Below are 25,407 nucleotides of genomic sequence, written 5' to 3' on the forward strand. Positions count from 1 at the left end.
ATAGAGGTGAATTCGTCCCCCCAACACGAATCACATTTCCAGCAACTTTCAGAGGAAGAAATGGCAAACTGAAGACGGCTTCACAAAAAAAAAAAAAAAAAAAAAAAATGGAGCCAATAACCACGGCAAAGAACAAAGAGCCAGTGAACAGACCAGTTTTTTGCAACCTCTGGGACAAGGAGAGGATGGAAGATGGCCCACATGCCTTCCAGACAGTTGCTTCTCGAAAAGAGACTGCAAGGCAGCACTCCCAGTGGTTTTGAGGACTGGGAGATGATGGGAATAACCCTTTTTCTTTCCACTGCAGTGGGTGCCTTGGCTGCAGACTGTCCGTTACCATTGTGAGTTAAATAAATCACAGCCCCTGGCTGTTATTAATAAGCTTGGTATCCAGATGGTCCCTGCCTTGCCGATGTTTGCCTCCCTCCCCTATACCAGCACTTCATACTGATTTGCCCTTGGCTCTGAAGTGCAGACACCGTGGGGTTCCTCCCTGTTTTGTCTCCAAAAACAATGCATCATCTTAATTAAAAGTAGCCTCAGTGTGTCTCTGGCTGAGGCCGGCTGATAAAAGTTCAAAATGTAGCTTTCCCTTGAATGCAGCTGAGACAAGGGTGGCTGGAACCCTACAGTGTTGGCTGAGATATAAAGGCAAGCTGTTATCTGCCCAGAACCAGGAGAAGAAGGGGGTGTAGGGAAAGCTTTGAAGTGTCAGGTGTATTTTATTTCATTTGTTCAGTTCTAGGCCAGTATTTCTGATAACCCAGTTGATGATCGGCCCCTTTGATACGCAGGCTTTCTGAGTGGGGAGTGTGTGTGTGTGTGTGTGTGGGGGTACTAGGGTGCAAGGTGTTTGCTTGGAGGCTGACTTTATACAGCCTGTAAAAAGAGCAGCATAGACTCTCTGCTTGCCTCAATTTTGGCTGCTAGTGGGTTTTTATTTTAACTTCCAAAGCACCAGAAGGCAAGGCAAGAAGCAACGGATGGGAACTGAACAAAGAGAGAAGCAGCCTGGATCTCAGGAGAAATTTCCTGACAGTGAGAACCATCAACAGGTGGAACAGCCTGCCTGCAGAAGTTGTGGGTGCTCCAGCACCAGAGGTTTTTAAGAAGGGATTGGACAACCATTTGTCTAAAATGGTATAGGGCAGTGGTTCTCAACCTTTCTAATGCCGCGACCCCATAATACAGTTCCCCATGTTGTGGTGACCCCCAACCACTTATACATCACCGGGTGCCAGGGGCGTGGCCAAAGAAAGGGAAAAAAATGGCGGACAGCCTTGTTTGGCGACCCCCGTGAAATGGTCGTTCGACCCCAAATGGGGTCCCGACCCACAGGTTGAGAACCACTGGTATAGGGTCTCCTGCTTTTGCAGGGTTGGACTTCAAGATCCCTCCCAACTCTGTTACACTGTACAGCAAGGGTCCCGAACCCCTAGTCTGTGGACCAATACTGGGCCGCGGCATGCCAGCAATCGGTCGGCAGAAACAAGCAAAGCCCCATCCACGGGATGCAGGCAGCACACGAAACCACACACCCTCTGGTTCATGGAAAAACCTCTCTCCACGGAACCGGTCCCTGGTGCCCAAAAGGTTGAGGACCTCGGCTGTACAGTATTCTATACAACAGACAAAATTGTTTGCTTTTTCTCCTTTGCTTTGAACCTGCAAGCAGAATGTAGACACAGAATATCCAGCTATTTTATTTTGGGTTCCCCCCCCCCTCTTCATGCTTGGATTCTGCTTTGGCCTTCAAGAGACCTGCTAAGTTGCTGAAATGCTTGGCATTCTCTTCCATTCTGTTAGGCTAATTTGCTCACTGTATAACTTGAGATTTTTTTTGTGCGTCTCCTTGGAATCGTTTGCAAACTGCTCTGATGCATAAAGCACGGAAGAGGTTGTGTATCCCCCGGTTTCTTCTCTCCGATGGATCCATTCCAGGCTTTCTGGTTACTTATTGGATTTAATGAAAGCCGCCTAGAGTGCCAAGGCCTGTGAATCCATCCAAGGCCTTTATTGAGAAGCTGAATTTACAACATAACCAAGAACATAAATCCAATGAGATGCCTCAAGACATGGCTTTTATTGTGCTTTTCCAGCCTTGGACACAGGATTTCATGGCCTTTCTCTTGCTGTCTGGAAGATTAAAGGAGACTATGCAGAATGTCAGAGGGCAAAGAGCATATAAAATGATGTGTAAATGATAGTGATGATGTTGATGTGATATTTTAGACTGTCTGCTGTGATTTGTCATGCAAAGCAGCTCCAAGCTCTATAGGATATTAGATACAGCAAGAGTTAAAAATAAAATAACCGGACAAATAAATAAACCAATAAAGCCGGAGGCCATAAACTGTGGAATTATATCATGGTATATATCAGCTGCCAAGAGGAAGAAAAGAAATTTCAGAATGAGCCTAAATCAGGGGTCCCCAACCATGGCAACCCTAAGACTTGTGGACTTCAACTCCCAGATTCCCCAGCCAGCCATGGGCCCTTTAAGCAAGAAATGGCATTGTTCAAACTAGGCCAGAGATGATTTGGGATGCTTCTAGTCTGGTGTCCCTCGAGGGCTACCAACGAAGCAACAGTGTGCAGGGATTCTGTGTTGCTTCCTCAATGAATTTATTGTAACCAAAAGAAAAACAGAAAGCGAGAAACAGGAGGCTTACACATGGAAGATGCAATGTCACAATGGAGCCTTGTCTTGGAGGACAGAGCTGCTGGTAACGGATGCTGGGGAAAGATGATAGAGCTGTGACCCCGACTGTTTTAGGGTTAATACAAAAGTAATTGTGACTCTGGCCATTCTTGCAGCCTCTTCTACAGACATTCTGTATGCAAGAATACTTTTTTCTTCTTTCTGTTTGTGGATAGGAGAAAGATATTGGACTGGTATGTATCTGAGATCAGTGGTCAACATTTTCCCGGTAGCTTTGAAGAAGGACTCTGAACCAGCATTTTGTTTAGGTCATCCAGGGGTTTAACCTCCTGTTCTTCTCCAACAAGGTTATTGAGCAATAATACAAGTGGTCCTTGACTTAGGACAGTTCGCTTAGTGACTGCTCGAACTTACAAGATGGTTTATGATGGATTTTCACCCCTATGACCTTTGGAGCACCCCCCCAGGTCACGTGATCAGAATTCAGACATGTGGCAACTGACTCATATTTATGACGATTGCAGTGTCCCGGGGTCATAGCTTCCCCTTTTGTGACCTTCTGACAAGCAAGGTCAATGGGGGAGTCCAGTTTCACTTAACAACCGTGTTACTAATTTAACAACTGCATTGATTCACTTAACAGCTGTGGCAAGAAAGGTTGTAAAATGGGGCAAAAGTCACGTGGCAAATGTTTCGCGTAGCAATAAGTCGAGGACTACCTGTATTCCTGTAAATCCAGATCCCAAATTATTTTGAATGTAGTTACTTAAATAGCCAAACTGGGGTGGTTATTTTTTTTTAATATTTTTTTATTTTTCCAAGCTCTCCCCCATACATATACCGTCATATTTATCAGATGTTAACATGCATTCTTTTTACATTCATATATAAGATACTTGTAATAAAATGAAATAAATACATACACATGACTTTTGGTGTTGCTCGCCCATTTCCCCTTTCACCGTATCCACACTCCTTCTTCTCTACCTTCTTTCTCCCTTTCTTCTCTTCCCTACTTCCCTCTTCTTCCTCTCCTCTCCTTCACCACTCTCCTCCCCTTTCTCCCCACTTCTCCTCTTCTCCTCCAACCTTCCTACTTCCTTCTCCCCTCCTTTACTCTTTTCTCTCTCCTCTCCTTTCTTCCCTCTCATCCCTCTTCAGATACAATTCAGGGGTAATGTCCGAGCAACTCCTCTCTCCAAATTTCCCTATCTGTATTATATACAATAAGATTAATATACTTCTGTTTATCTAACCTTCTCGGTATATACTTCTATAAACATTTATACAACCTCCAAACAAACTGGGGTGGTTATTATTTACCATCTTAAATGTCTCTGAGAATTCAAGATTAAGATAAATCGGACTAATTGACAACAGATTCAAGAGCAGACTGTGGACACTCTGGTGGGATTTCCAGATCTGCTAAGGCTATATAGGTACGGTAGTCCTCAACGTACGGCCAGAATTGAGCCCAAAGTTTCTGTTGTTCGGCGGGAAAGTTGTGTGAGTTTTGCCTCATTTTACAACCATTTTTTACCACAGTGTTTAAGTGAATCACTGAAGTTGTTAAGTTAGTAAGATGGTTGTTAAGAGAATCTGCCTTCTCCCATTGACTTTGCTTGTCTGAAGGTCACAAAAGGTAAACAACTGACCCCTGGACATTGCAATTGTCATAAATATGAGTCAGTTGCCAAGCATCTGCATTTTGATCACATGATCATGGGGATGCTGCAACGGTCATTTGTGTGAAAAATGGTCATAAGTTACTTTTTTCAGTGCCGTTGTAACTTTGAAAGGTCACTAAAGAAACTGTTGTATGGCACAGACTACCTGAAGTTAATTCCCTTCACACGGGGGTGTCGGCATTGTTTAGCTACAGAAAGAAAGGGCTCTCAAGAATTCAGGACCCCGGAATACAGTCAGTCAACCAAGTTTCCCAATGTGGATTCACATGACTCTTTAATGAAAAGCTTAAAGAACTCTGGGATTTGAAATCCAACCCATTTGGGGAGTACTAGCTTGGGGAAAATTGGATAGCAAGTTCAGGGTTGAGAAAAGCAAGCCCTGTTTTGCATGACTCGTATTTCACTTACGAAAGAAAGAAAGAAAGAAAGAAAGAAAGAAAGAAAGAAAGAAAGAAAGAAAGAAAGAAAGAAAGAAAGAAAGAAAGAAAGAAAATGATTTCCCTTTACATCATGTTTGTTACAGCTGCAGGCAAGCTGTTGTTGGTTCAGCTCCACTCTTCAGCCAAATAATTTCCCCATTAGTTAATGAAACCCATGTGATTCAACAGGCTAGAAATGTTTAAATGTTTCTGCTTTATTTTAAAGCTTTGTTTCCAATGCACGGTCTTAAAACCTGCTGATAGCAAACTGGATCATAGATAAAGAATTCTTGCAAGAAAAAAGGGGAAATTATCCTCTTCAATGCCTGCCTGAATAAATAAGCATCCAAGTCAGTTTTTGGGACTCATAATGATCTGTTGTCTCATTTGCAAATCCAGTTAATTTATTGATTTCACTCGAAAATCCTTTCGCGACAGCAATAGCACTTAGACTTATATGCTTCTTCATAGTGCTTTACAGGCCTCTCTAAGTGGTTTACAAAGTCATCAAATTGCCAGCAATCTGGGTCCTCATTTTACTGACTTTGGAAGGATGGAAGTCTGAATCAATCTTGAGCCAGTCAGGATCGGACTCCTGGCAGTGGGCAGAGTGCAATACTGCATTCTAACCAGGGCGCCACCCCAGCTCCTTTGATTAAATGAAGGATGGGAATGCATCGTAATTAAGATGTTGGAATGTAGAACTCTAGGTTAGAGTTCTCACACGAGCAAAGAGTTGAGTGGGTCACCCTCACTCCGTCAGACCAGCCTCTCAGACTTATTGGTGTTGAGATAAAATTAGTAGAGGCTGCCGTTTTTAGCTCTCCGAAGAAATGCACTTGATAATCACAATAAATGAATGAATATTTATTTACAGCCCAGGCCTAGATGGAGAGAAATGAAACGGTAACCAAAATTTGCCTGCAGGAGAAATTTCTAACGGATGCATTAAAAGAGACTCTTGCCTGCAAAAGCTATTTTTATTGCTTTAATCCTTTAGTTTTGATTACTAGGTTTTTCTACTTTTAAGCCTGTTGTTGAAACTGCCTGAGATCCAGCGTTGTTGGTTAGAAACAAGTTACTCTCCAAACAATACCACTTGCGATTCAAAGAAGCCCAAGATTTTGCAAGTAAAGCAAACCCTTATCTCTAAAAAATATCCAGTTCAACTTCAGATATGTTCCATGTGGGGTATTGGAAATAATGACAGTGCTGTAACTTCCCTAACACCTTGCACAAAGTTAATGATTTCCAAGCAGCTATACTGTTTTTAACCTAACTGGGGTTTACACTGCAAAGTGAGTATATATATATATATATATATATATATATATATATATATATATATATAGTGTGTGTGTGTGTGTGTGTGTGTGTGTGTGTGTGTGTGTGTGTGTGTGTGTTTTCTGAGGTTTTCGCGGGTGTTTGTATGTAGGTCTTTGGTTATTCGGGTTTTCTCCCATGTCAAATTGGAAGTGTCTTGGTGACGTTTAGACAAAGTCTCATTCGTCATCTTCAGGCTGGTGCTTTCGGCTTCGTGCTTATAGGAGCAATGTGTGATTGTAGCTTTTTCCTCCTTATATATATCTCCCAAAACCTTGGCACAAATATTATCAACAGTAGCCTGGTCAAGATTTTTTTTATTTATGTTTTATTGATTTTTTTAAATAGAATTCAACAGTGCTTGTTCAACAAACAAAGATTTTTTTTTAACGGATCCCTCTAAGCTGTTTGCTTGGAATTCCCAAGCCTCAATAATATATGCCAGGCGGTTCTGCACAGGTATGTTCCCGTAGAAGAAAATATATATGTTGCTTGAGTTGAACTGTGGAATCCTTGGTGCTCTTGCAGCTTGGTTATTTTCTTGAAGATGTTTCATTCATAGGTAGTTCCCAACTTACAACAGTTGATCTAGTGATCATTCAAAGTTACAGTGGCACTGAAAAACGTGACTTACGACCATTTTTCACACTTAATGACCATTACAGCATCCCCATCGTCAGGTGATTTACATCTGGATGCTTGACAGCTGGTTCCTATTTGTGACGATTGCTGTCTCCCAGGATCATGTGATCACCTGTGCGACCTTCTGACAAGCGAAATCAAGGGGGAAGCCAGATTAAGAACTGTGTTACTAACTTTAACAGCTGCAGTGATTCACTTAACAAATGAGGCAAGAAAAGTGGTAAACTGGGGCAAAACTCACTTAATGAATTTCTCACTTAGCAACATAAATTCTGGGCTGAATTGTGATTGTTAAGTCAAGTACTAACTAAATTCATGAGTGTGAGTTAGTATGCAGTTTGTTCCCTGTATCTAAGGAATAACGTACCCTGTCAGTGTTGGTAGGATTGTGGTTTTTCTCCTTGGTAGTTTTTTGATTTAGGGTATTGTTTTCTGCTTGATCGTTTGTCTGCTGTTAATCCCTGCTTATCTGGGTCTTAGCTGCTGCTGGAGAGGAAGTGTTCTGGTCTTTCATTTCCTTCTCAGCAAGCAGTTTTGGATATATTCTGATCTAGGATGTTCACAGTTTCCCACTACAGTAAAACACACTACAGCACAACCAATTTTATTGTTTCTCTTGAATGGTGTGTAAATATGGTTTATTTCAAAGTGTCTATTGATGGCTGGTATGGCTGAATGTTGAGCTTTCTTCTACCAGTTCCTTTGATTGGTGAATGAAGTGTCCTGAACCATTTAGTGTTGCTCATGCTTCCTCTTCTTTGACACACTTACCACGTAGAATTTGATTAGATAACGCATTGTGGTTCTTTTGCTGTAAAAAGTCTTATGGTTTGGATTTTGGAGAAAAAAAAAATCAGTTCAACTTCTAGTTAAAGGTTTCTAGGGATACATTCTTGAAATGTTTCTATCTTGAAAAACTGGTTTTTTTTGGCAAGGGCTGGTCATTGGTGGACGTCACTAGAAACCCTGAAGATTGTAGAGTCACTTTCTTCCTCTGAGCTGTTTCCCCAAACTTCCTCCAGTTTCTTAATCTGAAAATGTCAGGTTCCCTTTTGCCTTCAGCATTTCTGAACCCCAGTGTTGAACCCATGGACTATGAGGAAAGATCACATCTGTGGTCAGGCGGAAGTGTCAGGCATAAATCAGCCATTGTCCCAGAGTGGCAACCTTTTTGGGATTGACCGAAAGCATCTCATATAACAGGTAGTTGTATTCAAGTGAAAGCCTCTTTATCTTCATTCCTTGCCTCACCTTGGTTTTCCTGTGTCTCTCCAAAGGTAGGGCTACCTTGTCTCATGAGATGATTTCAATGGGAGGGGAACTGAGGCTTCTCTGCCTTACCAGTTCTAAGTTGCTCCATTCAGAAACAGGTGCAGAAAGACAGTTCCAAAAGAAGATACACGTGAGTCAGAGTTAAACCATGGAGTCTAGGTATTCTCTGAGTTTGCTCATTGGCTTGCGGACATTTCATTACCCAACTGAATAATAACATCATCAGGGCAAACAAATGTAGACTTTGCTCCATTTAAACACAGCAGCTTCCCCTGCCAGTGTTGCTGGGCAATGGTTTCTCCTTCCCTATACATGAACTGGTGATGTTACCTAGTTGGATAATGACATGTCTGCAAGCAAACAACCAAGCTCAGAGAATACAGATGCTATAGAAAGATAATTATAGTTGATATTACACTGTTTTCCATTTCAACTCAGGAAAAAAAAATCCTCTACAAATTTACACACTTCTAAGCAAGCATTTCACCAATGCCAACACTTCCAACATCTCCAGGGCTGGCCTGATTCACACCTTTCAGTAAACCATGGTTTATTTGAGCAACTGCAGTTGGTTAGTTTGGACAACCTGCTATATCATCAAGTATGACTTCTAGATCACAGAATTTGGAGGAGCCCTCGTGGATTAATAAGCCATTGAGAGGCGTCATTACAAAAGGTAAGTCTACACTAAAGCTTGTTATGCCAAAAATATGCGATATCATCTAATGAGGTTCATTGTGTCTTTTCATGGAGGTCTGGATTTCATAAATACTGCTTGCAGTTGCTTTCCTCTCCATTTTGAAAGTCCGAGTGTTGGTGAGATGACCAGATGTTTTGAATAAGACTAAATGAAGTGAAAAAAGAAAAAGAAACTCAGGAAACAGGCCTACAAATGAGCATACATTGTATGTTTAAAAAGAGCTGAAAACATCAAACTTGTTGAAAAACATCGAGGCAAGATAAAACATAGAATCATAGGATTGGAAGAGACCTTGGAGATCTTCTAGTCCAGCCCCCTGTTCATGGCAAGAGATTCTATACCATTCCAGACAATTGGCTGTCCAGTCTCTTCTTGAAAATCTCCAGGGATGGAGCTCTCACAACTTCCAGAGGCACGCTGTTTCACTGATGAATTGTTCTCACTGTCAGGAAATTCCTCCTTAGTTCTAGGTTGTTTCTGTCCTTGGTTAGTTTCCATCTGTTGCTTCTTGTCCTGCCTTCAGGCGCTTTGGAGAATAGGTTGATCCCCCTCTTCTTTGTGGCAGCCCCTTAGATTTTGGAATACTGACCAGAATAACAGAGCTGGAAGGGACCTTGGAGGTCTTCTAGTCCAACTCCCTGAATAATCTGGAGACCCTATACCATTCTGGACAAATAGCTGCCCAATCACTTCTTGAAAACTTCCAGTGATGGAGCACCCACAACTTCTGAAGGCAAACTTTTCCATTGGTGCAGACATGTCAAACACAAGGCCCGGGCTCTTTCCAAATGGTTTTGCGGCCCGTGAAGTGGTTTCATGTGGCCCGCAAAACCATTTGGAAAGAGTGAGGGAACGGCCCCCAGTGCCTTGGCTCTGGCCCAGGTCGGCCGGGAACCAATGTACAATTTTGTGGTGGCCATCTATGCTGAAACGCATTCAGTCTTAGCTCCACAAGGCCGTCTAGAAACAGCAAGGGACCGGTCTCTGCCGCATCGGCCCTGTCCCCTGGGTGCATGCTGGGGAGGTGTCACCCTTTGTGAGGAATGAAGAAATGGACCATGCCTTGGAGCCTACCCGGTCCCACCCCCTTCTGCCAGAGACCCTCAGATCTGTCCCACTTCTGCCTAGGCCCCCACAGGCACCCTTGGCGCGAAGGATGTAGAGTTGGCCATGCCCATCCAGTAGGCCACACCCACTCCATCCACGCCCACCCAGTAGGCTGCACCCACCCTGTCCACACCCACCTGCCCCCCCCCCCCCGAGGGCAACCGCAATGCTGATGAGGCCCTCAATGAAATTGAGTTTGACACCCCTGCATTGGTTAATTATTTTCACTGTCAGGAAATTTCTCCTTAGTTCTAGGTTGCTTCTCTCCCTGATTAGCTTCCATTCATTGTTTCTTGTCCTGCCTTCAGGTGCTCTGGAACCCCTCTTCTCTATGATAGCCCCTCAAGCATTGGAAAACTGCTATCATGTCAGCCCTAGTCCTGCTTTTCACTATAGAACTGATTCCCTTTATTATTATCAGTTCACACTTCTCTCTGTATTTGTCATCCTTTCTCTTGCTCATCCCACAAGTTCTCCCACTCTTATTTTTGCATGGAGAATTGGAAATCTTTCTGAATGTATAATTTTCTGTTCCTCTGTTGTGGAGTGTTGTGTTTGTTACTGCAGGAGCTTTATTTTTATTTTTTTTAGTTTTATTTTTAAAGACTGAGCCATCACTTGGAAAATATAAAATGGTGGAATTATTTTTAGTGTTTCATTTTATTTTGAAATGGATTTTGCACTGTGCCTGCCATATGCTTCATTAGAATGTAAAGCCTTTGGACATGCCTAGGTTGTTAAACCAAGTTTGCATTTAAAACAGATATGAAAATAAAAATCCCCAGGATTTAGGATTAGAAAGGAAGGTGTTAGAATCCAGGGGTGTCTGTAGAATATGGTCAAAAAGTTCAAAATAGCATTCAGATACTGTAATGTAAATTTCTGCCTATTATTTATGCGTATCATTATTGTGACTGCCATTTTGCCTTTTTTTTTTTAACAATATCTTTTGGGCATATTTTGCTCTTTTTGCTTTAAAAAGCTAGTGTAAAGAGTAAAAAAAAGACCAAAGAAATAGGGGAAAGAAAGCATTATGGTAGAATGGAATATAACGCCCTCCATTGCACAACAACAATAAATCCAAACAATAAAAATTACGTGCCCTTTAGCATAAGAGAAACACAAATAATAAACACTTGCCAAGTGTAAAATAAGTGTAATAAATACTAATGTAACAATTATATGGGTTTTAGGATAATAGAAACATGGATAATTAACGCCTAGTAAGTATATAAACAACAGCTGGTAGGGCGTGTGTGTGTGTGTGTGTGTGTGTGTGTGTGTGTAAGAAAAACTCTTAGCTTTCAAAATAGAGTCTTGCTTCTAATTCCTGGCAAGGGATTGGGTCTCTGGGAAGATGGCAAGGACTTAACCCTGCATGCTGAAGGTTACTCTATTCAGTTTATGTTGGTTAAAAAAACCAGAAGGAATCTGGTAGCCCGTTTTCCAACTAATATATTTTATTAAAATATAAAGGTTCATGGGCTGCAACTCAGTTCAACAGAGGCATAAGATACTAAATACTTCAGTAAGGCAGAGTAGAGTAAAGTAGAGTAGAGTAGAGTTTATTAGCAGAGTAGAGTAAATAGTTTGTTGGCCAAGTGTGTTTGAAGAAACAAATAATTTGTTGTCTCTAGTGCATAAGCTCTCAGTGTACATACAAACAACAAACTAATATAATTATAAGATACCAATAGGAGAAGGTAGTAGAAAAGGTGAGAAGGATAACAATAATACAGCCATACTGCTTGGGTAAATATCCTTGGACATAAGACAGTACTGTGGTGGACTGATTATTTTAGTATTGAGGCAGCAATTCAAGGTGGCTCACCTCTTGTCACCTTCTGAGCAGAAGACTAAGATCAAAGGTTACTTTCAGGAGGTATTGTGATTTGTATCAGTTACTACCTGTCTTATCCATAAAATAGTTTCTGGTGTCAAGAAAGTCCAGTTTGGCAAAGCACTGAGGACTTAAGTTGGATCAAACCTCTGAAAAGAGGTTGAGTTTGAGTGGAAAAATTGAGGCCACTCCTTCTTCTCCTTTCTAGTGTTTGCAAATTTCTAACAGGTCAGACAGGAGCTTAATGCTGAAAGGCTGGACCATTTATGACCCAGAGAGAATGCACCCTTGCTGTGGCAGAAGTAGATCTCTCGCAAAGCGATTGGTAATGTAAGCTCAGCAGTGGCCAAGTCAGGTGAGCTTTTGCAATTCTGTTCAGCTGATCTCTTTGGCAGAGGTGATCCAGTGGGTCAAAAGGAGAGCCTCAGGCAAAATGGGTTTGTATCTTCACGATTCTATTCATGACTGACAGTTGCTGAGCAATCTTCTTTCCTTGTGTGTAAACCCTGAGAGCTTTTCATGGTAGAGAAACACCTTGGATAGAATGGCGATGTCTGGCTTGTTTGCATAATTTGATGTGATTTATCTTTAGTAGCTTTCTGAAAGATAGTAAAATGCTATCTGTCCCACAGTGGGGAAGTACTGTAAAATCTCATAAGAAGAATATTTTTTTCCCTAAGTTTCAGTCTTTTGCCTGCAAGGCGGTGAGGTAAGGAGATACAGCAGGGAAGGGCGAGAATACTTTAAATATCTTGCTTTACCACTCCTTTTTGTTCACTTTCTTACCACTGGGTTGTTCTACCTACATTCCTCCCTTTTCATTTCTGCTTCTAGCTCCAGAAAGAGATGTAGCAGGTTCTTTAGAATCCTAGGATCAGAATGGTACAAGTAAGAAGCATAAAATATTCGTTCTGCTCCATGGTGGTATTGATTTAGTACCTCAAAAGTTGCTTGGATAGATAATCAATCTAGGTTAATTAAAATTTAAACAAGCCATGGAACTACTGGGTGCTTTGGGATGGGAAGGGTTGTTGAAGTTGTTCTAATATTGCATGGATGCTTGGACAACCTAGAAAAAACTTCTGAGTAGGTCTACTAAAACCTTACCTAGTGGTGGATACTCTATTTGCCTCTCAGGTTTTCTCAGTCTTGTTTTGTAAGTGGATATCTGCATGATAAGCAGATGGGTCGGCGTATAACCTGTACAATATACTTCGGAAGTTTATTGAATCAATCAATATGATGAATGGTTCTGTTCTTGATCATCCCATTGGCCATTTTTTTAAACTTGAGAAATTAACCCTTGAACTATCTCTGTGCACATATTTATTTTCAAAAGCCTGAATTGTTTCTGATGTTTGTAATAGGTGCAGAAGAAATAACAATTGTTTACTCGTTGTTTATGTGGCTTGTAATGGAAGGAGGCATCTTTATATAATAGAACATATTAGTAAGATTATCCCTTTCCCCCCTTCACCCCCACTGCATTCACCAAGGGCTTAAACCAGGGGTTCTCAACCTTGGCAACTTTAAGACTTGTGGACTTCAATTCCCAGAATTCCTCAGCCAGCTTTGTCCACAAGTCTTAAAGTTGCCAAGGTTGAGAACCCCTGGCTTAAACCCTTAAGCCAGTTTATGTAAATAGGTTTGATGCCTTAGAAAATACAACAGGGATATTCACTCTTTGCTTTTCCTCTGGTTTTTGTTTGTTTTCAATTGTACAAACAAGCAGTGATTTTTTTAAAAAAGGTGGCTGTGTTCCAGAGGCGTGTGGGAAGGAGCTGCACGCTTCTCAAACACTTGGACGACAGTATTGAATCCGGATTGGACCTGCATAAGGCTGAGCCAAGGTACTTCGAAAAGGAACATTTTGCAAGCATTACTCCCATGAATAAAGTAGGCCTTTCATTTCTCCCTTTTGGAAGCTTCTGTTCCCCTTTCAGAATGGGAGATTCACTAGTAGTAGCACATGGCCTGATCCTGTCTGTGCTGGGAAGCTAAGCAAGCCCAGGGCTGGGAAATACTTGGGTGGGATACTCCCAGGAAATCCCAGGGCTGGGAAGTAACAAAACATGTCAGGAGAAGGTAATGGCCTCTGGTTGCCCAAAATCCTGGAGGCACAAAGGACCTATCCCGGAAATGCTTTTCAACTGCAAACTGGAAGGAAGAGATTTTAGGGAAATTCCACTGGAAAACTGCTTCCCATTCAGTCTGTAGAGAAATTTGGAGAATTTGGTGATTCTAAGGAGCCCTGGTGGAGCAGTGGTTAGAATGGAGTATTGCAGGCTAACTCTGCCCACAGTCTAGAGTTCAGTTCTGACTGGCTCAAGGTTGACTCAGCCTTCCATCCTTCCGAGGTCAGTAAAATGAGGACTCAGATTGTTGGGGCAATATGCTGATTCTGTAAACCCACTTAGAGAGGGCTGTAAAGCAGTATGGAGCTGTATATAAGTCTTAAGTGCTTGCTATTGTTATTGGAACTGTCCCCCTTTTCAATCTCAGTTGCATCTGCAGGATCCAACCTGGGTCGGTCATTGGGACCAGACGTTCAGTCTTCCGAGCTTTCGGACTTGTGTTGGAGCCCATCCTCAGGGACCATCTCTCACACCAGAATGAGTGTGAGAGAAGTTCCCTGAGAATGCGATCTAGCATGCATCCGAAAGAAGACTAAACTTCTGGGCACGGTGACTGACCCAGATTGGACCCTGCAACGTTATCCTGGGACATGTATATATGCCTTCATTCATCTTTCTGACCCACCATATGATGCAGAAAAATCTGTTCCTGATAGTTTAAGACTGTCCATGTGGCCAATCCAAGCATTTAAACTCCTGATGCCTCTGTTGAACATGTGGCAGAAGAAACAGGATTTTTGTGATCTTAACTCTACGGACGTACAATTCCTATTAATGAGTTCTCTGAGCATTCAGATGTTTGGAACAGTGTTTGGTACAGATTCTCTTTTGAGCTATCCAATTGTTTGGGGGTGGGTGGGTGGGAATAGTGTCTCAGTCTGAAATCACTCATGGGAAATATTTGAGTACATTCCATTCTCATTCTCAAGCATTGACTCTTAATTTTAAATCTTACGTAATTTTAAATGTATGTGACATACTGTGCAGAACCATATCTTCAGCTCTACCAAAGTGCAGTCCTCCTGAATAATCAGTTAAAAACTTACATTTAGAATGTGCAACTTTTCAATCTGTTCAAAATATTTCTCCTTATGCAGAGATTGCATAATACGCTTCTGCGAAGTATATATATAGAGATATAGATATAGATATAAAAAGAGATTTATTCTTCTCACTTGCCTTCTTAATTGCTTTCTCCTATGTATGGTTGATGAAGCTTAGAGGGCAAATTCCTTCCAGCAAGGAACTTTGGTTCTTTCTGCTTTTTCAGTAATTTGTAAAATGTCCTGCTTCTAGAGGGTATGTAAAGCATAATACAGTTATGCTAGTTTCCTCCACGTTAAAACTTCACTGTTCAGTACATCTCTTCCCAATCTGGGTTCATGCATGAGGACAGAGGTCTCCAACCTTTTTGGTTTGGCAACCTGGAAAGGGAGGCAGGCACCGCTTTATGTGCATGCACAAATGGGCCATGCGCAAGCACATGCGCACATGCAAACAGCTGCACGCGAGTGCATGCGCATGTGTAAACGGAGCTGTGTGGGCGTGAAGTGCTGCAAATGGGGCAGCGCTAGCACTGGTAGGACACTATAGGTGGTGCTAGTGCCGGTGGGACACCCGGGGCAGGGTGGTGCTCGTGCTGGCGGGATGCTCGGGGTGCTTGTGCGAGTGTGGGGGGCCAACCCTTCACGTGGCTGGTGGACAAGTGGCCGTGGCCCGGTAATGGGCCGTGGCCCACAGGTTGGGGACCCCTGCATGAGGACATCTTGAGAACACCAAATTAAAAAAACCTGATGGATACAGGGAATTCTCAATTTACGGCCATTTGTTTAGCAACCATTCGAAGTTACAGTGGCAATGAAGAGTGACCTACAAGCATTCCTTGCGCTTAATGACATCGCAGCATGCCCAGAGGCATGTGATCAAAATGTGGGCATTTGGCAACAGGCATGTATTTGCTTAGCAAGGGAAATTCTAGACCCAATTGTGCTCATAAGTCAAGGACTGCCTGTACTTATAAACGATGAATAGAAATACATTAGACCACTCATCCAAGAAGTGTGTGTTTATTTGTTAGATTTGGTCGTGTCTTTTTACACGCCAGATGTCGGCATTCGTTTTTAACATTAGAGGCAGTAATTAGTTCAATAGGGCCAGTAGTAAGTACAGTATGTGGTTGAAAAAGTTGCTTTGGAGAGCAAACCTTGAACTCTGCCCCAATCAGACAGGAAGCAAAGCAGGAGTTCCCAGTAGTAAGCAAAACAGCCCCCCCCAATGCATTCCAACATTGATCCAGTCAGATTTTTATGAGGTTGGATAATTATATGGATTATCTTGTAGGAAACGCTAGTGGCGTGGTGCTTCCTTTACACTTCCTTGCATAGTTAGCAGCTTCAACTCCCCACAGTGGCAGTTTCCTTTGCATTGTCTTCCAAATTTGCATCATTAGATAACAAGAAGATGACTTGGCAGAGTTTGTTGGCCAAGAATAACTGGACTTCCATGGTTTTTTTTTTCTTTGAAAACATTTTGCTTCTCATCCATTCTTCTTCCTCTTCCTCTTCTTCTTCTTTTTATCCTCATCGTCATCCTCCTCATCCTCCTGAAAAAGTTTCTTCGAGGAGAAACAAAACTTTAAAAAACAAAACACCAAGGCAGTCCAGTTGCCTTTAGGAAAAATATCTTTGGGACAACCATGACCTGGATGATTGAGCATCTCTATAGAGACAATAACTGCCTTTTTGTCTCTCCCAAGACTGGCCTTGCCATTATTCAGAGATAGGTAGTTGCCTAAGACAGTGGTAAAGCAGTTGTAAGACCCTGAAAATTAGAGGTCTGTTTGTCTACTGCCAGCTTTGTTGTTCTAGTACTGTTTTTGGAGCAGGGAAAAAGGAGTTTCTGCACCGGTGATAATTCTACTTCCAATCTAGTTGGCTTCTCCTAATGACATGTAAGCTCATATTTTCTCTTGCTTTTTGTATCAGAAGATCACAAAGTGCTCCTTAACTCTTTTCAATAGAGAACTTTTTATTTTAATTAGCAGAAATATTAATAGCATCAATAATAATAAAAACTTCAGTAGCTCAGTACCTTGGTTGAAGGGTGCTCTATGATAGATTCAAGTATGAGATTGTGTTGTTCCCCATTCTTGTAATAAGGACATTAAGTTTAGTAATATAGTTTATGGAAGATTATTGAACAACCACTCTTATTCTTGAGTATTGTTAGTACGTCTGTTCTGGTCTTTTGTAGTTCTGCTGTAGTCTTCCTTGATGCCATCCTTTCTAAAACCATTAACTGAGTTCACACAACAGCATATTAATATAGATAGCAATAGCACTTATATACTGCTCCATAGTGCTTTACAGCACTCTCTGAACAGTTTATAACATCAGCATTTTGCCCTCAACAATCTGGGTCCTCATTTTACTGATCTTGGAAGAATGGAAGGCTGAGTCAACCTCGAGCCACTGAGGATCAAACTCCTGGCAGTGGGCAGAGTTAGCCTGCAATACTTCATTCTAACCACTGCACCACCAGGGCTCACTGGTGATCAGTTACAGATACAGTAGTAGTACTCACAAACCCAAAATTAGTTAATATTATCATTTATAGCATTCAGCTTTTCCACTGCTGCATTCAACCTGGTCATTTAGCAGTTACAGTCTCTTGTAACATTATTGATTTGACATCCCTTCTCCTTCTGGCCTTACTTATGTCAATCATCAGCATGAAAGAACTATCCAGCTGAGATAGAAATTGAAGCTTTGTGCTGTTGCTAATGTCAGCTTGTTCTTGAATACATATACAAGATTGAAACAGATAGGAACTCCTTGACAGATCAAGAATTCTCTTGAAATACTGACAATCTCCCACCAAAAAAGATACCGCCTTACTCTTGATCAGGATGTATCATGATCTGTTCTCCTTGTAGCTGTATGTTTGCCCATTTTTACACGCATGGTTTGCTTTCTTAGTACCCAAAACAGCACCTGTTCCTTGACTGTGGAAATCCCCCAAATTGCAGAAAATACCTCATGTCTTGTGTGATCACTGCAAGTTTTGGATTTGCTCTCAGCCTTTTATTTTGAGAATACATTTGGTAGCCCAGTATCTATGGAGATTCTCTGTCATCCAGCTCATGGTTGTCTCAAAGGGTTTTTTCCCAAAGGCAATTGGACTTTTTCAATTGACTGTTGAAAAAGTACCTTTGAGTTGGTAGCCCACATTTTTATTCTTTCAGGAGCCTAAATTTAAACAGTGTCATGACATGACTAGCTATTATTATTGAGGATCATCACACAGTCAGCCAGATGTTCAGACTGGATTTGGCATTTTGTCTACCTATCAAGTCCTTACCCAGGACCTGGGATAGGCAGATGTGGATGTTTGATGGTATTACAGATATCGTCGCAGGATGGAAGCAGTTCCTAATAAGGCCGCCTTTTGCAATTGACTAATAGCGAAATTGTCAATGCCAATGGTGTTCAAGTGGTGCTCCAGTTGTTTTGGGATTGCACCCAAGGAGCCTATGACTATTGGTACTACCCTTGCTTGCTTTTGCCACAGTCTTTCTATTTCTATTTGTAGGTCTTTATATTTTGTTATCTTCTCCAGTTCTTTCTTGTCTATTCTGCTGTCTCCAGGCATTGCCACGTCCACTATCCAGACTTTTTTGTCTTTCTTAACGACAATTGTTGTTGTTGTTGTTATTGTTGTTGTTGTTGTTGTTATTATTATTATTATTATTATTACTATCCAGTTCCTCTTAATGGAGACATTCTCAGAACATTACGTACAACCAAATACCTTAGTAATAGCTGCTTTTAAACAGTCTGTTTGATAATGGAGGTGAACGGCACAATATCTTTTTGTAATGTAGCAGTTAAGACTTAGAACAGTGGTGGCGAACCTATGGCACGGGTGCCAGAGGCGGCACTCAGAGCCCTCTGTGGGCACGCGCGCTGTCATCCCAGTCCTAGGCCTTCAGCTGGGTTTTATAAAACCTTTTCGCTTTAGGCCTCCACCGCCGTGTGCAAAAAAAAAAAAAAAGATTCAATCAGTCAATTTCAACTTCTCGCAGGAAAAAAAAAGATCTTGCAAAGTTGGAATTGATTGAACTTTTTAGTCCCACCCAGTCTGCTGTTACCACTGCAGCCACGCCCAGCCAATGGGCCACACAGCCAATGGGCCACGCCCACCCAATTGGCCACAATTGGCACTCGACGATGCATAAGTGGGTTTTGGGTTGCAGTTTGGGCACTCGGTCTCTAAAAGATTCGCCATCACTGACTTAGAACATGACAACCATGGACCGAGATACTTGATTCTAAAGGCAGTTTTTTGAGATAATGTTAATGCAGCTCAGAATTTGATTCTTGGAAAACAAGTTGAAGGATAGCTTTTCCTGTGTATCTCACATTTATGGGTAGTTTTTTGTCTTTGAACCAGGTGGTGACGTCCTTTAGATTCAAGCTGTTTAAAGGTTTCTTTAGCTCATTGTTTTGTTAGTTGAATTAGCCAGACATTAATGCTAAAACTACATTCTTACATAGTTCTTGTGTCTCTGGTTTTGTTCTCTATCTTCTGGACTCCAAACTTTTTGCTTCGCTTTCTATTTTCTTGACTGCTGATTCCTGGCTACCAAACCTGATTGCTTTGTGTAAGGGGAGAGCAGCTACATCATAGCTTAGTTTAGCTTAGCAATGTTGGGTGAATTCATATGAAGTTTATAAATTACGGAGTACAGCTTTAGCACAGTGAGACTCCAGCCACTGTGCCTTATTTTATCATTTAACCAGTACAAACCAGTCTTAACTATAAATGTTTTTTTTTAGTTTTAACATAATGTAACAACCGCTTTAAACTTAATGTAAACTGCTTTAAACCTGATTGTAAAAAATTCTGTTTTTCTAACTGAATGAGTTGTCCAAGGCTGGAATTCTTACCTGATTCAGTTGTCTCAGCTACTAACTTTCACAGTTTTAATTCCAACTTCTGTGAACCTCATCCCATATTTAAGGGGGGCATGGGTAAGTGCACTATCGTGTCTATCGTCTCTGTCCCATTTTAGGGTTTTTTTTTCATTTTGTTTGTTCAAATTTATAATTGTTGATGAACAAACAAACAAACGATGAAATGACTTAGTTACTGGCTAAGAACTGGGAAGGCTGAGGTCCACCTTGGCCATGGAAGCACATGGGATGGTTAGGGACAATCATTGTTTCTCCCTCAACCCAACTTAACAAAGTTGTTGTTATGGGGAAAATTAGAGAAAGTGCTTCCTGGAGTGAGGGGAGGGGGAATGGATATCCTAAGAGCAAATGCAAATATAATTAATACGAGAAAATGTAACTGAAATCTGGGACGTTTGTAGGGGTGCGTGCTCTTCCCTTAACACCCTGTTCTTTTCTGCTCCTTTGCTTTCTTTCAAATTCTCGTTCACATGAGCAAAAAGCAAGCTGAGTCAAGAGTTCGGCTGTGCTCATTTGTGCTCTTATTTTGCTGAGTATGTCAACATCCTATTATGGACTCCAGGGAGAGTGTTAATCTTCTTGAAGAATCCTATAATTCATGGGTTTTAAGTATAATAATCAAAAGGACTTCTTTGTTGCCACTGACTTTGATCTAGGCTGACCTTGCATTGGGGGAGGATTAACTTGACCATATCCTGATTCCTTGTTTGCTCTAGGGAAGGGGCTTTCTCCCTCCTTGAATCAGCTGATGCTTTGGGCACTAAATAGATCAGCTCCACCCCTCCTTGCATCACGGTTTAGTTTAGTGCTAAATGGTTGTCTCGAAGTCAAGTAGGGATACATTTGCATGGTGTTTTTTAATGACTTAATTTATCTTCAATTACTGTAATGACTGTAACTCCCTTGGGGTGATTTAGGTTTTTTGGGGGGAGGGGGATATATGCTGCAATGCATACTCTTTGCTTAATCATAAACTCTGTTCTGTTCCTTTAAGTCTCAGGACAGATTGCAGGGTAGAAAGCCTGCAATTAAAAGTTAATTAAAACAGAAGTACTGAAAAATAGCAGCAGACCAGTGAGAGGGTTTGATATAGGTCCCCAGTTGGACACATTACAGGGCATGGAACTGTATACAGGTAGTCCTTGATTTATGACCACAATTGAGCCTAACATTTTATTGCTAAGCAAGACTGTTTTTAAGTGAGCTTTGCCCCATTTTACGACCTTGCTTGCCACTGTTGTTAAGCCAATCATTGCCATTGTTAAGTTAGTAACAGGGTTGTTGGCTGAATCTGTCATCCCCATTGACTTTGCTAGTCGCAAAAGGGGATCACATGACCCCGGGGCATTGCAACCGTCATAAATACATGCCAGTTGGCAAGTGTCTGAATGTTCATCCTGCTGCAACAATCATAAGTCTCTTTTTTCCCCACTACCATTGTAACTTCGAATAGTCGTAAGTTGAGGATTGGGTCACAAATCACGCTAACCCCATGCTTGTTGAAATATGCTTCAGCACAGTAAATAAGCCACAAGGTTCAGTTCGTACAGCATGCACATCCCCAAACCAAACAAGCCACAGTGTGGTTTACTGTGGTACGTGAACCTTGACACAGAATCCTTTAGCTTCAGCAGACACGTCTGCATTTCCGAGTTCATATTCTAAACAAATCAACAAAAGCCCAAGAAAAATACAAATCAAGACGTATATAGATCCTTGAAGCTCCAATCTACCAGTCCAAATTCAGAGTGCAATGCAAGAAAATTATGCTGGCTGAGCAGGTTTAGGGGTTTCTTAATGTTTTTATATTTATCTCTTTCATTAGAATTACTTTAATTAACTTCTACTCGTTCGTTCATTTGTTTGCTTCCCTCCCATTTTTAAAATGCACGCTGCTCCTTCAAGGGCGCATGTTTACTTGGAAAGGACATCTTTGCTTGTGCAGCTGCCCAGAAAATCAGAAGCAATTTGAAACAATCAATCATGGGATAATGTAATTTACACAGCATTGGGGTACTTCGCCTGACTGAGGATCTGTCCTTAGTGAGCATAGCTAAATGTGGTACATTAATGTACCCACCAAGAATGACACATGTGAGTTGATACAACCATGTTGATGCTACATGTCTCCTTGTTTGTAATCCTCGGCTTACGACCACATCTGAGGCTCAAATTTCTGCTGCTAAGCGAAACATTTGTGAAGTGAGTTTGTTTGTGAAGTGAGTTTTGCCCTATTTTATGAACTTTCCTGCCACAGTTGTTAAGTCGTTGTTAAATTAGTCAAGCTGTTGTTAAGTGATTCTTTCCACAGTGGCCAGGGGGATGTTTTTTTCTTTCTTTCTGTGAGGCTTTCAGTAAGGCAGAGGCCCTCAACCTTTTGGGCACCAGGGAGTAGTTCTGTGGAGAAAGATTTTGTGTGCTGCCTGCATCCCACGGATGGGGCTTCGCTTGTTTGTGCGGACCGGGTGCTGGCATGCCACGGACCGGTACTGGTCCACGGACCGGGGTTGGGGACCCCTGCAGTAAGGGACAGTTTTGTGCTTGTCTGGAGCCTTGCTTTCCTTCTCTGTTCACCGAACATATGCGGGAGGCAAAAATTTTGAATACACCTTGGAGAATAGCATGCATAATTACAAAAAGCAAGCTGCGCTTTTCAACTCGTGAGAAATACAGCTGGCTTGGGTTGCATCAACCAGAAGAATTCAGGCTGCTACTATAAAATGTTAATCTGTAATCTCCCTAAAAATTCCCTATCTTGAAGCAGACAAGGATTAGATATCAAAAGACTGCCGCGTCGGCTGTCATGAAACAAGTTATAACTGCAGTGAATTTGAACCCAGAAAGGGAAGAGGGAACGAGAATATTTCACAGCTTGGAGATCAGCAGAACTACTAGAAAACCATCTGTGAAGATGCTTTAGTGAAGTTTTACAGCTGTGTTCATTACATCAGATGTTATAGCGTTTAAAAAGGGAACAGCGAAGGGAAAATAATGGGCACCGGGCGAAAAACCAGCAGATTGTGAGCTTTAGTCCCATCTTAGGCACAAAGCCAGCTGGTGACCTTGAGTCAGCCACATCCTTTCAGCCTGAGGAAGAAGACAATGGCAAACGGTCTCCAAAATCTTTCCAAGAAAACTGCAGGAACAAGTCCGGGCAGTGGCAAGGAGTCTAACAAGGATTGATTATCTTTTTTTTAATCGTTTGCTCATTATGAGTCTTCCTAATTTATTTTGCTCATTATGAGTAGTTCAGAATTTTAATATGCCAGGTAGTCCTCGACGTATGGCTGCAATTGAGCTCCACATTTTTATTACTAAGTGAGACATTTGTTAAGTGAGTTTTGCCCCATTTTGCGACTTTTCTTGCCACAGTTGTTAAGTGCATCACTGCAGTTGTTAAGTTAGTCATACGGTCGTTAAGTGAATCTAGCTTTTCCCATTGACTTTGCTTGCCAGAAGGTCGCAAAAGGGGATCACGTGACCCCGGGACGTGGCAACCATCATAAATAGGAGTCGGTTGCCAAGCGTCTGAATTTTGATCACGTGACCATGATGCTGCAATGGTCTTAAGTGCGAAAATGTCATAAGTCACTTTTTTCAGTGCCGTTGTAACTCTGAACGGTCATTAAACCAGCTGCCTATGTAGGTTGAGGCTGAGCATTGGGTGCATCTGAAATAGGTGCAGGGCTGAAAATCACTTTTGCAGTTCTCCTTCTGCAAAGAATTCTTCTCTCTCACTGCTGTTCTTTTCACTTTCTCTCCCACCCATCTGGATTTTTCTGTATGTTATGAACATTCCTAGTTTGGAAATCATCCCAGCTAATCTCTCCCAGCTTGGTTATGTTCCCAACATTTTCCTTTAGGGAGGAGGGACAATTATGTTGTTAGTAGTTCCTTTGGCTGTCGATATTATTAACCACTTGGTTTTTTATTTTTTGCATTTTTCCCCAGAGCTGCATGATTCTGTTTTGAAATAAAGCAAACTAGAGATGTGAAAAATCTGGAAGGTGGATGGAATCAGAAACCTCTAAAACAGGGGTCCCCAACCCCCGGACTGTGGACTGGTACTGGGCCACGGCATGCCAGCAACCGGTCCGCACAAACAAGCAAAGCCCCATCCACAGGATGCAGGCAGAACACAAAACCACGCCCCCTCCGGTCCACGGAAAAACCTCTCTCCATGGAACCGGTCCCTGGTGCCCAAAAGGTTGGGGACCTCTGCTCTAAAAGCTGTTTGAAAAGAAAATACCGTATTTTCCGGCGTATAAGGCATATAAGACGACCCCTGACTTCGGCACTGAGTTGCATACCTAGAAAGTCGTCTTATACGCTGGAAACTACCGTTATTTCCAGCATATAAGATGACTCGGCGTATAAGACGACCCCCGACTTCGGTGCCGATTTCAACGCTTTCGAAAGTCGTCTTATACGCCGGAAAGTACGGTACTGAACTCTAGCAAAAGATTGGGTCAGTAAATTCTTTAAGGAAATTCCGTGTTCTCTGCAAAATGCTGATGATAGGTTGATACAGGTAAAAGATTACAATCCAGAGCTTCTTTTCAAACTCCAGATCTCTTCTCTGGATCAAACTCCAAAAAAACATGCTGGCTTTTGGGGGAAAAAATACAGACTTGGTTTGCCACTTCTTTCTTCCAGGATTTTTTTTTCTTTTTCAGGTAACTCTCAACTTTACAGCCACAATTGAGCCCAAAATGCATGTTGCTAAATAAAAAAAAAAGGTCAAGTGAGTTTTGCCCCATTTTACAACCTTTCTTGCTACCGTTGTTAAGTGAATCCACTGCAGTTGTTAAGTTAGTCGCACAGTTGTTAAATGAATCTGGCTTCCCCCCCTTGACTTTGCTTGTCAGAAAGGGGGATCACGTAACAGCAAACGTCATAAATACGAGTCAGTTGCCAAGCGTCTGAATTCTGATCACGTGACCATGGGGATGCTGCAACGGTTGTAAGTGTGAAAAATGGTCATAAGTCGCTTTTTAGTGCTGTTGTAACTTTGAACGGTCACTAAATACATTGTTTAAGTCGAGGACTACCTATACTTCTTAGTCAATCTTATAACATCATTTTCTTAGGATTTCGTGCGCAGGAATTAACCAGGCATAATGTGCAAAAAAAAAAAAAAAAAATTGGCTGAGCACCGCTACTTAACTGGAGTTTCAGATAAAGCATTATAATAAATAGAAAAAAAGCTTACGTAAAGAAAGGAAGGAAACGTTAGTGAGTAAACACCCATTTAGTAGTAGATAAGAGTGTGTCTCCCTGACATCCCTCCCAAACCAGCTTTCCCTTTATTTTTTCATACCAGGTGAAAACATCTCTAAATAAAGCTGCAATTATAGTTTCCCGTTCAGTCTGTTTTTGTGTCTCTGTTTGGGGTGATAAGATGACGCTGGAACACACATGCTCAGTCGGTATGTTCTCCAGATAAAATAGATTTTTGTTCCCAGGATTCCTTAGACCAGAGTTTCTCAACCTCACTACTTTAAGTTGTGTGAACGTCAACTCCCAGAGTTCCGCAGGCAGCCTGCTGGCTGAGGAATTCCGGGAGCTGAAGTCCACACATGAATTGTTGAGGTTGAGAAACGCTGCCCTAGACACTAATGGCTATTGCTAATAATCCTTGGAG

General features: G+C 41.8%; 1 protein-coding gene across 3 annotated transcripts in view; it reads left to right on the forward strand.

Annotated features, from left to right (window-relative positions):
* ST3GAL4 (ST3 beta-galactoside alpha-2,3-sialyltransferase 4) overlaps nucleotides 1–25,407 on the forward strand; it is a 122,428-nt gene that overhangs the window by 30,672 nt on the left and 66,349 nt on the right. Inside the window, exon 1 of one of the 3 annotated variants that reach the window (XM_039356463.1) lies at nucleotides 11,993–12,008. The exons of the other annotated variants lie outside the window; for them this stretch is intronic. The gene's annotated coding sequence lies outside the window, so the exon portion shown is untranslated. Of the gene's footprint in view, nucleotides 1–11,992; nucleotides 12,009–25,407 lie in introns of those variants that run through there. 3 annotated transcript variants of the gene reach the window in all.

This window comes from Crotalus tigris, unplaced genomic scaffold, assembly GCF_016545835.1.
Source record: "Crotalus tigris isolate CLP2741 ecotype Arizona unplaced genomic scaffold, ASM1654583v1 scf7180000018825.4774228, whole genome shotgun sequence".
NCBI lineage: Eukaryota > Metazoa > Chordata > Lepidosauria > Squamata > Viperidae > Crotalus > Crotalus tigris.